At 38.4% G+C, this 9,710-nt stretch overlaps 1 protein-coding gene across 1 annotated transcript in view; it reads left to right on the forward strand.

Annotated features, from left to right (window-relative positions):
- Positions 1–9,710, forward strand: part of PDE8A (phosphodiesterase 8A) — a 172,380-nt gene that overhangs the window by 23,154 nt on the left and 139,516 nt on the right. The gene's annotated exons all lie outside the window — the stretch shown is intronic.

The following is a 9,710-nucleotide window of genomic DNA, read 5'->3' on the forward strand; positions in this document are numbered from 1 at the left end:
TGCACTCTCTTCTCAGCTCTTAGGATCTCCCTCTGTAGCCCTTGCAGCTCAGGGAGGTCTGACTTGAGCCTCCTGTGGGATTATAGGCCTTCTTGAGGACAAGGACTATGTCCTAGATTCTCATATTTTCCCAAAGCTGCTAGCACACTCTGTGAATGTTTGGATAAATGCACCAGTCTCTAAGGCTATCTCACCTTGTTTAAATTTAACAAACTGTTGGGGTGTGTTGTATGTGCTTTCACAAAAGCCAAAATACCCTGAAGCCAAAGTGATTAATGTGTGGGTGATTGCTAAAGCTTTGCTCTTCAATTCTGGCCGTGTTAGGGTTGAGCAAAATGTTCTTGGCCCCCTCCTTCTTGTTCTACTTGTGTTCTGCTCTGGTAAGAAGAGTGGTGGAGTATCTTGTCAGAGAAGGGTTTGACAAGTTTTGTATTGCAGTTTCTTAGCTACAGGCATCATATGCAGTTTGTCCATCCACACACAGACAGGAAGGATGTCACAGATTTCTAAACTTTGAAGATGGCCTCAAAGAACTCGGGACTGGGGCTTGCCAGTGCTTTGTGCTGAATGGGTCGGGTTGAATTCATGCTTCTTTACTGTCTGCTTGTGTCTCTCCCCTCATGTGCTGCTAAGGGACAGGGAGCCACTTCGCTCCCGCACTCCGGGTTGGTGGGACAGCCCAAGGGGGTAGTGGCACATCAGCAGTTTGCATCGTTGCCCCTCAGTTGTTTGGGGAGGATGGTAACTCCCTAGTGAGGTGTGTTTGGAAAGACCACAGAAGAGCTAGACCTTCTCGTGCTAGGTCCAGCTCCACCAGGCACTGGCTGTGTGGATATTTGGCAAATTCGATCCCGAGTTTTCTGCCGTAAAATGAGACTAGAATACCCAGGTTTTGCAGGGATCACTTAAAATGATCTTTGTAAAGCCTTTTTGCAAACTCCAAGCTACTAGCATGTGTAAGGATTGAGGTTCTCTTCCATCACCTCTCTCAAAGGCAAACTTTGCTCAAATATATCCGCTTTATTTTTTTTTAAAGCCAGTCTCTTCCTTCTGAAAATGTTTTTGTTCCTTTTCTCTAATATTGTGAAAATTTCAAGTATGAAGTTGAAAGAATGTGTGCTCCATCTACCTCCCACCTAGATTTGCAGTTAACATTTTCCCCTATGTGCTTTATCACCTCTTTTCTATCCCATTGTCCATCACAGCTGCTTTGTTTTTGCATGAATTCGGTTCCAGACATCAGTGCATTTTAACTCCTGAACACCTACAGTATACCCGTCACTTACTAGAGTTCAAAATTTGTTTCTTTGTTTGACAGATGTATATACTAAGTGCAACTTCGCTAAGATACAGAATATTATTGTCCCCCCAGCGGAAAGTTCTATGCTCCTTCCCCATGCCTAACCCCATCTGCCAGCAACCACTGTTATGATTTTTATACATTATAAATTATTTTGCCTTATTCTAGGCTTCATATCAATAGGATCTTAAAAATATGTATTTTTTGTATAAGGCTCCTTGAACTCAGCACAGTATTTCCATGATTCATCTATGTTACACACACTTGTTGCATGTTTTTTCTTGCTAAGTAGTATTCTGTTGTTATGACTAGATCCCAGTCCACTTCTTCATTCTTTGTTGATGGATAACAACAGGGCTCTTTCTAATTTTGGGCTATTAATAATGCTGCTATGAATATCCTAGTGTAAATTATTTTGTGGACATATGCTTTCATTTCTTCGGGAAATACCAAGCAGAGTTGCTGATCACAGGATAGGTGTATGTTTAGTTTTTTAAGACACTGCCTGACCTTTTCTGACACGGTTCTGCCAATTTCACACTCCTGCCAACAATGTATAATAAAAGCTCAGTGGCTCCACATCCTGCTCCCTGTTTGCGTTATTATCAGTTTCTAATTTTAGCCATCCTGGTGGATGTGTAGTGGTTTCTCATTGTGGTTTTGACTTGCATTTCCTCAATGGTTAATAATTTTGAGTACTATTTTATGTGCTTATTATTGATCGCTTATGTAGCTTCCTTTGAAGTTTATAACACTTTTTTTCTAAAAGGAAATATAAATCCTTTCATGACCTCTGCAAGGAAGGGCTTATTAAACAAGTTACACAAAACCATTTGCCATAAAGGAAAAGGTTGACAAATTCAACTACCTTAAAAAATAAAGTACTTTCATCAAAGGAGAGTGAAAAGGAAGGGAAAACCATAGTCTGGAAGAAAAATTTGTAACACGTAATACCAATGAAGAATTAGTATCCAGAATATATGTAGAATGCCTGCATGTCAATTAAGAAAAAGACAGCCCAGTTGAAACACAGACTGGCCTGTTATTTAAGAGGAAACCAAATGGCTAATAAACACATGAAAAGACCTCATTGGGGAAATGCAAATTAAAGCCACTATGAAATAACATTTTACACCCACGATCGCAAACATTTAAAAGCTTGATTGTAGTATTTGAGGCAGTCTTCAACACTGTAGGTAGAAGTATTCATCCTCGGAGAACCATTGTCATTACTAGGTATAGTTGAACGTGTGACCTATGACCTAGCAGTTTCACCTTTTTAGAAATGCTTACACATGTGAACTAGAAACATGTACAAGAATGCTCATAACAGCATTGTTTCTAATAGCAACCTTTTATTAAACTCCAATATCTATCAGCAATATAGTGAATAAATAAGTTGTGATATATTCAAATATATTGAAAAGGGATACTTCATAACTTTGAAAATGAATGGGTAGCTTCAGGTGTCAACATAGATCAATTTCAAAACAATGTTGAGAGAAAGTTACAGAAGAATTTACAAAGTATAACTTTTAAAGCATAATAGCTAAACAGTGTATTATGATAAATAGAATATACACATAGGTATTACAGCTACACAGAAAACCAAAGAAGTAATTAAGAAATTCAGTTAGGCAAAGAAAGTTTTCTTTTTTAAGTACTAAAATGATTAACAGGTTAATTTTCAGAGCCTAGTTTAGAGGATGTAGGAGGACAATGCCAGGCCCTGCCCCTCAGGGCACAAGTAGTTCTCCTGAGAGGTGGGGCAGGCCTCTGAGCTGGAAGTGAGGCTAGCACCTGAGGGATGGAGAGCGTGTTTAGAGAACAGGCAGGAGCCGGGTCTGGATTGGTCATAAGATGCAGGTTACCTTCGCCCCCCGCCTCTTAGGGAAGACTGGGAGGACCTGGATAGGTAGCAATAGGGGGATGTACATGCAGTGGGCGGTGTTGGTTTGTTGTGCAGAATTTGGGGAACCCTGACCACAGGTAAGAGGGAGGCCTGAAAGCGGGGCGGGGAGTTCGTGGAAGTCCATCCTGTAAACCTATACAACTCCCAAAGGCTTTTCATTTTCAGCAGGGTAGTTACAGGTTAACCTATTTTATGAAGATTAAGTTTTAGGGAAGAAATTGCCGAGAGAGGCCGGGTGAGGAAAAGCTAGAGGTGGGGGCACTGCTCCAGGGGTGGTGGCTGGTTCAGGCATAGGGTAAAAATCAGGTATAGGTAATGTTCTAGTGTGGTGGTTTGGGAAAGGAGGGAATGAGTGAAGGAAGAGCTGGCAGACTAGGGGACATACTGTGACTTGGGGAGTGAGGGGCAGGGCAGTGAGGGCGACTCAGAGGTTAGTTTACCAGCTTGGGAGGACTGTGATAACGTGTCATCATTCGTATAGCACTCCACAGTTTACCAAGCGCTGTTTTTATACATCATCTTATTTGATGTTCCCAAACTCCTGTAGGTAGGGAAGGAGTGGATTTTATTGTCCCTATTGAAGGGCCTAAAGAAGGCAAAACTTAAAGGCATCAAATGATTCTAACAAGTTTGCAGTGACCACTCTATAGGTTCACTACAACAGCATGGGGCAAAAGCCAGAATTAAAGAGGTGAGAGTTTTTTATTTATTTATTTTTAATTTTTAAATAGATTTTATTTACTGAGAGAGAGAGCCCATGTGTCCATTGTGGGGGAGGTCCCGGGAGGGGCAGAGGGGAGTAGCAGGGTCCCTGTTGGGAGGTGGGAGGTCCATGGGGCTCCATGCCAGTCCCTGGGATCATGACCTGAGCTGAAGGCAGATGCTTAACCGACTGAGCCACCCAGGTGCTCCAAGGTGAGAGTTTTAAAAAGCCTCCTCTTGTCCTTTGGTTCTGATTTGCTTCTATAAAAAGGAAACTTTTACTTTTCTGCATTATAAAGTAACATTCATTGTAGATGGCTTGAAAATAGGGAAAGGACCGAGGATCGCTTTAAGTTACGCAGTCACTGAAATTGCGGTCGGGAGGAGTTTTCTCATAACATGGTGGTATGTTTCCTTACATCCATGGGTAGATGACTTCCAATAACTTTTTAACAGTTTTGTTCTTTAGTTCTAAGAAACATCGAGCTATTATTTCTTTCAGATGTTGTCCTCTTTCCATTTGTTCATTTCCTTTCTGTGGTTCCGTCCAAATTTGTAGGATTTAGACAATCTCAATCTGTCCTTTGTCTCTGCTTTTTCTTTCCCATCTCTGTGCTGTCGTCTGGGAGGGCTGTGGAAGGTACTCTTGTAGCTAGCTCTCTGACTCAGTCCTCAACGTCTCCTCCACTCTCCAGCCTGTTGAGCTCTTAAATTCGACAGGTTTTGTGTTCAAGATATGTGCTTTGTTCCCTCTCTACTGCTTACTCTCGTGTGTTTTGGTTGCATCATACTCCTTATTTTTTTGAGGATATTAATTATATGCACTTGAAAGTATTCTGATTGCTGTATATTGAAGACATTTTTTGAGGTATAAATGCAGTCAGCAAAGTGTATAAAAATCTAAATGTACAGCTTGATACAAATTTACCACGCAGCTACACATACAACTACCAATTCGGATCAAGATAGACCATTTCCAGCACTCCAGAAGGCTTTTCTAATGGCTCTTCACTATTTGTTTGTATTTTTAACACTTTATTATGAAAAATCTCAAATACACAGCATTTCTTTTTCTTTTTCTTTTTTTTTTTTTTCCAAGTAAGCTGCATGTTCAACATGGGGCTCGAACTCCATGACCCAGAGGTCAGGAGTCACATGCCTTACCAGCCAGCTGGCTGGCCCAAATGTACAAACATTCTTGAAGGAGTTTTACGATGAACACTGGTATGCCCAGTCTCCGTATTTTTACATTAGCATTTTACTATACTATATAGATGGATAGTGTATCCATCTATCCTTCCTTCCTCTCTCCATACATCTCTTTTCTTTGATGCATTTTAAAGTAATTGCAGACATTAGTGCTCTTCTCTTCAACACTGCAGCATGAATATCATTAGAGTTCAGTATTTTTTTCTTTTTTTAAGGTAGAATTTACATACTGTAATGAAATACTTATTGTACATTTGCTGCGTTTTGACAAATGCATACATATAGCTGTGTAATCCAAACCTCTGTCAAGGTATAATATTGTCCTCACTTGTGAACGCCTGCGCCCCCACAGAATTCCATAGTATACTCTTTATGTAACACTTCCACTCGGCTCTGGTTTTGAGGTTCATCTGTGTTTCTGTATCAGGTCGCTCATTAGTTGTAACTGTTTTAAAAGCACAGGATACATATGGTTAAATTGCTCCTCCAGAAAGATGTGATCAAATTTTTAATATCACAGGAACATCTGAGAGTGCGTTACACTTTCAACAATCTGATTGTGAGGAGAATGATATTTTATAGGTAATTTAATTTGAGTTTATCTCATTTATTGTTTATTATCTTTGGGTTTTTTTCCCCGCGTGTATTGGATACTTGAACTTCCTCTTCAACGGCATTGGTGTTTTCCTGTTCAAGCCTGTTGCCCATTTCTCTATTTGGACTTTAAAGTGTAAAAATTTTTATTTGTAAGAGCTTTTCGAAGTACATTTGGTTGTTAAGTTTTGATCTCATGCTTATTGCAGATCATTTTCTGTAGCATTTTCCTTTTTCTTGGGTGTGTTTTTAGAAATCATAGACATTTTATATTTTTATTTAAATCAAATTTAAGCACTCATGTTTTTTTCTATTTGCTTATATAACATCAACTTTTACTGCAGAAGTAGTACGGTACAGGTATTGCAGAACATTAATGTTGAAATGCAGTTTTCACCACTTAGAGATCATTTAGCTTGTATCTTTCTAGATTTTTCCTGTTCATGTATGTGCATTTTTTCACTGAAATTAGATCATATAGTAGTAATGCTGTTTTTAAAAAGTTGTGGTGAAGTATTTATACTATAAAATTTACCATTTTAATCATTGTTATGGGTACAGTTCAGTGGCAGCTTAAGCGGCAATCATATTCTTTGTACAGCCATCGCCACTGTCAATCTCTAGAACCTTTTCCTCTTCCAAAACTGAGACTTCATACCCATTAAATACCAACTCCTCGCTCTCTTCTCCTCCAGTTCCTGGCAACCACCATTCTCCTTTTGACTACTCTAGGTACCTGGTACACGGAGAATCACATGGATATTTGTACTTTTGTGACAGTCTTATTTCATTTGATGTGTCTTTGAGATTCATCCATGTTGTAGCATGTATCAGAATTTCATTGATTTTTTTAAAGCTGAGTAACACTCCACTGTATGCATATACCACATTTTGTTAATCCATTCATCCGCTGGTGGACGCTTGGGTTGTGTCTACCTTTGATTACAGGGAATAATGTTGCTGTGGAATATGAGCATACAGATGTCTTCAAGTTCCTGCTTTCAATTCTTTTGAGTAAATATACACCCAGCAGTGGAGCTTGATAGATAATATGGTAATTCTATTTTTAACTTTTGAGGAACCACTGTAAGTACATATTGTTTTGCAATGGACTTTTTCAGCCAATAATCTGTACATTTTCATTTTAGTGATGTTTTATCTAATACCCGTAGCATACTACACTGAGATCCCCATGATCTCAGAGATGTTCTTCATCGTATCTGCTTGTTATGATCCTTAATTCTTTTAATCTAGCACATCCCTTCCTTTTTCCCCCCATTTTTTTTTTTTTTTTTAACACTGACTTGTTATAGAGACCTGACCACTTTGTCCTAACTTCTGGATTTGTCTTATTGTTTCCTTTGTGGGTCATTTAGGTATCCTTCTTTCTGCTATATTTATGTGGAAATTAGAATTTGTATCTAAAATGGATGAAAGTTACAAATTTTGCCTAGAATACATCATTAGTATCCATGAATCAAGTGAGAAGACACAGAATATCTGATTGACCCACCATTATATAGATGGTCAGATTGACTGCTGACTAGGGTGATGAGAATTGAGCCCTCCTCTTGAATCAGGTTCCCATAAGACCAGAAAGTGATCTGTGTGGCTCTCAGGACCGTATGAATGTTCAGTTCCCTCCACAGGCTAGTCACCTAAGTTCCCCCTTTTAGCACCAGTTGATAATCCTTATTTAAAAATAACAATTCTGATCCAGGTTAGCTGGATGATTTCCTAATTCATTTATTTTCTGCCTGCAGTAGTTAATGTTCTCTGCAAAGTGGAAGCTCTTTTTATCAATTGGGGCCAGGGTTATTTGGTTACTATAAAATATAGTTCCTATATTTTATAGGCAGGGTAAATTTTTCCCTTTAATTAACAGTTTTTAATAGTTGAGAAGTTGCTGCCCTCAAGTGGAATGAATATGTTATTTGTTTTTTCCATTTTTATAAAATGTAATTGTACATAGGGTTTTTCATTGGTTGGATGTGCTTGATATATTATAGTCTTTTTTTTTTTTTTTAAAGACTGAAATGGTAAGACCTGCGGCCACTGGGGGCTCCTCTCAGATTGCCTTCTGTATTCTTTTTGACATGATTCTGTTCATCTTTGAAAGCACAACCAGTTGTCCTAGTTCAGCTTGTACCTTCCTTTGTCCCTGACCAGACATGGGCCATTTCTCTAAGGTGCCCTGGTGCTCTTCATGGGAAATGGAGTTGGAAGCTACAGTTTAGGTGCTAGGAGTGCTCATTATTCCAGGAGAAACATCGTTTTTGGAGCCATTTTAGTGGGATAGATCCAGTAAATCTATCACTAAAAAATCAAAACCCCAAGTTATGCAATTCACGTGATACTTTTAATTTAGTTTTTTTTCTTTTTTAAAGATTTTTCATTTATTTATTTGAGAGAGAGAGTGAGTGAGCATGAGCAGCGGGAAGGACACAGAGGGAGAGAGGGAGAAGCAGACTTCGCCGAGCAGGAAGCCGGATTCAGGACTTGATCCCCCAGAACCCTGAGATCGTGACCTGAGCTGAAGGCAGATGCTTAACCAACTGAGCCACCCAGGCTCCCTCAATTTAGGTTTAATAGTATACTGTTTTATTTCCATTTGCTTGATTTTATAATTTCTTTTTCTTTTACACTGACAATTTTGATTTTTCTTCCTTTGAAGTGTAAGTCCTTTTTCATCCAGATATAGTTAAGTATTCATATTCATAAGTGAATATCACATATTCATATTCATATCGTACTAGCATTTTGTGTGTTTATTTAATTTCAACATTTAGTTTTTTAAGTCAGGCATTTATTTTGGGTTTTTGGGTATTTTGGTGTGAGGTAAGGATCTTAGTGCGCCAGAATAGATAGTTATTATTCTAGCACCTTTTATGTGCATAATTATTTTTATTTCCTACTGGTTTATACTTTCACCTATATCATATCTTTTTGGGTTGTCTGTTTTTGGTTATCTAGTCTCGCTGGTACTATTACTGAACTGATTTCATTTTTATAGCTTTATTTTTCATAGTGTCTGGTAATGCTAATCCTTTTTCTCATTATGTCCCATTTAAAAAAAAAAACCTTCTGCTAACTCATTCTTGTCTATTTTTCCATGTTAATATTAGCATGATTTTTTAAAAAGATTTTATTTTTATTCATCAGAGAGAGAGAGTGAACACAAGCATGGAAAGGGCAGGCAGCTGAAGAAGCAGGCTCCCCGCTGAACAAGGAACCCACCCGATGGGACTCGATCCCAGGACCCTGTGGACCATGACCCGAGCCGAAGGCAGATGCTTAACCGATTGAGCCACCCAGGCATCCCTAATATTACCATGATTTTTGATTTATCCCTGCTTTGGGGTGATTTTGATTGTTTTAGAGTTCAATCCACTGTGATTTGAGAAGAACTGATAGGTTCATGGAATTCTTCTGCCATGAACATGATGTTTATGGTTCATTTATCTTTTATTTTATGCATTTTCTACATGCTGGGTCTCATATGTTTTTAGGGATAATTCTGTTGGAGCCAGAATCTTTTTAATTAAATTTTTAACTATCATTTCCAGTTAGATAAAAATATGCTGATGTGGCTGAATCTTTCCAAGTATTCTATAGTTCAGTTGATTTTTTTGCTTGCTTGTGAAATAGATAGATCTTAAGTGCATAGTGTCTGGGCTTTTTAGATAAATGTTTACATTATTAGCTGACTGATGGTTTTGGGTTTTCCTTTCCAAAGTAATGCTTTTTAATCTGTTTCTTTATTGGATTTCTTTTGGGGTTTCAGTACATTGTCAACAATGATTTTAGCATGCATCTTTTGTTTTATCCGGATTTTAATGGTATACGTCCAGTTCTCTCACTCTTTAGGGTGATCTTGGCTGTTGCTTTTAAGACAGTGTGTTTTATATACTTTATTAAGTGAAACAGCTTTCTAGTCCCTCAAGGCTTTTAAAGCTGTTTTTAAAAATTACAATGTCAAATTTTATCAAAAGC

The sequence above is a fragment of the Ursus maritimus genome, unplaced genomic scaffold (genome assembly GCF_017311325.1).
Source record: "Ursus maritimus isolate PB19 unplaced genomic scaffold, ASM1731132v1 scaffold_27, whole genome shotgun sequence".
In the NCBI taxonomy this organism is placed as follows: domain Eukaryota; kingdom Metazoa; phylum Chordata; class Mammalia; order Carnivora; family Ursidae; genus Ursus; species Ursus maritimus.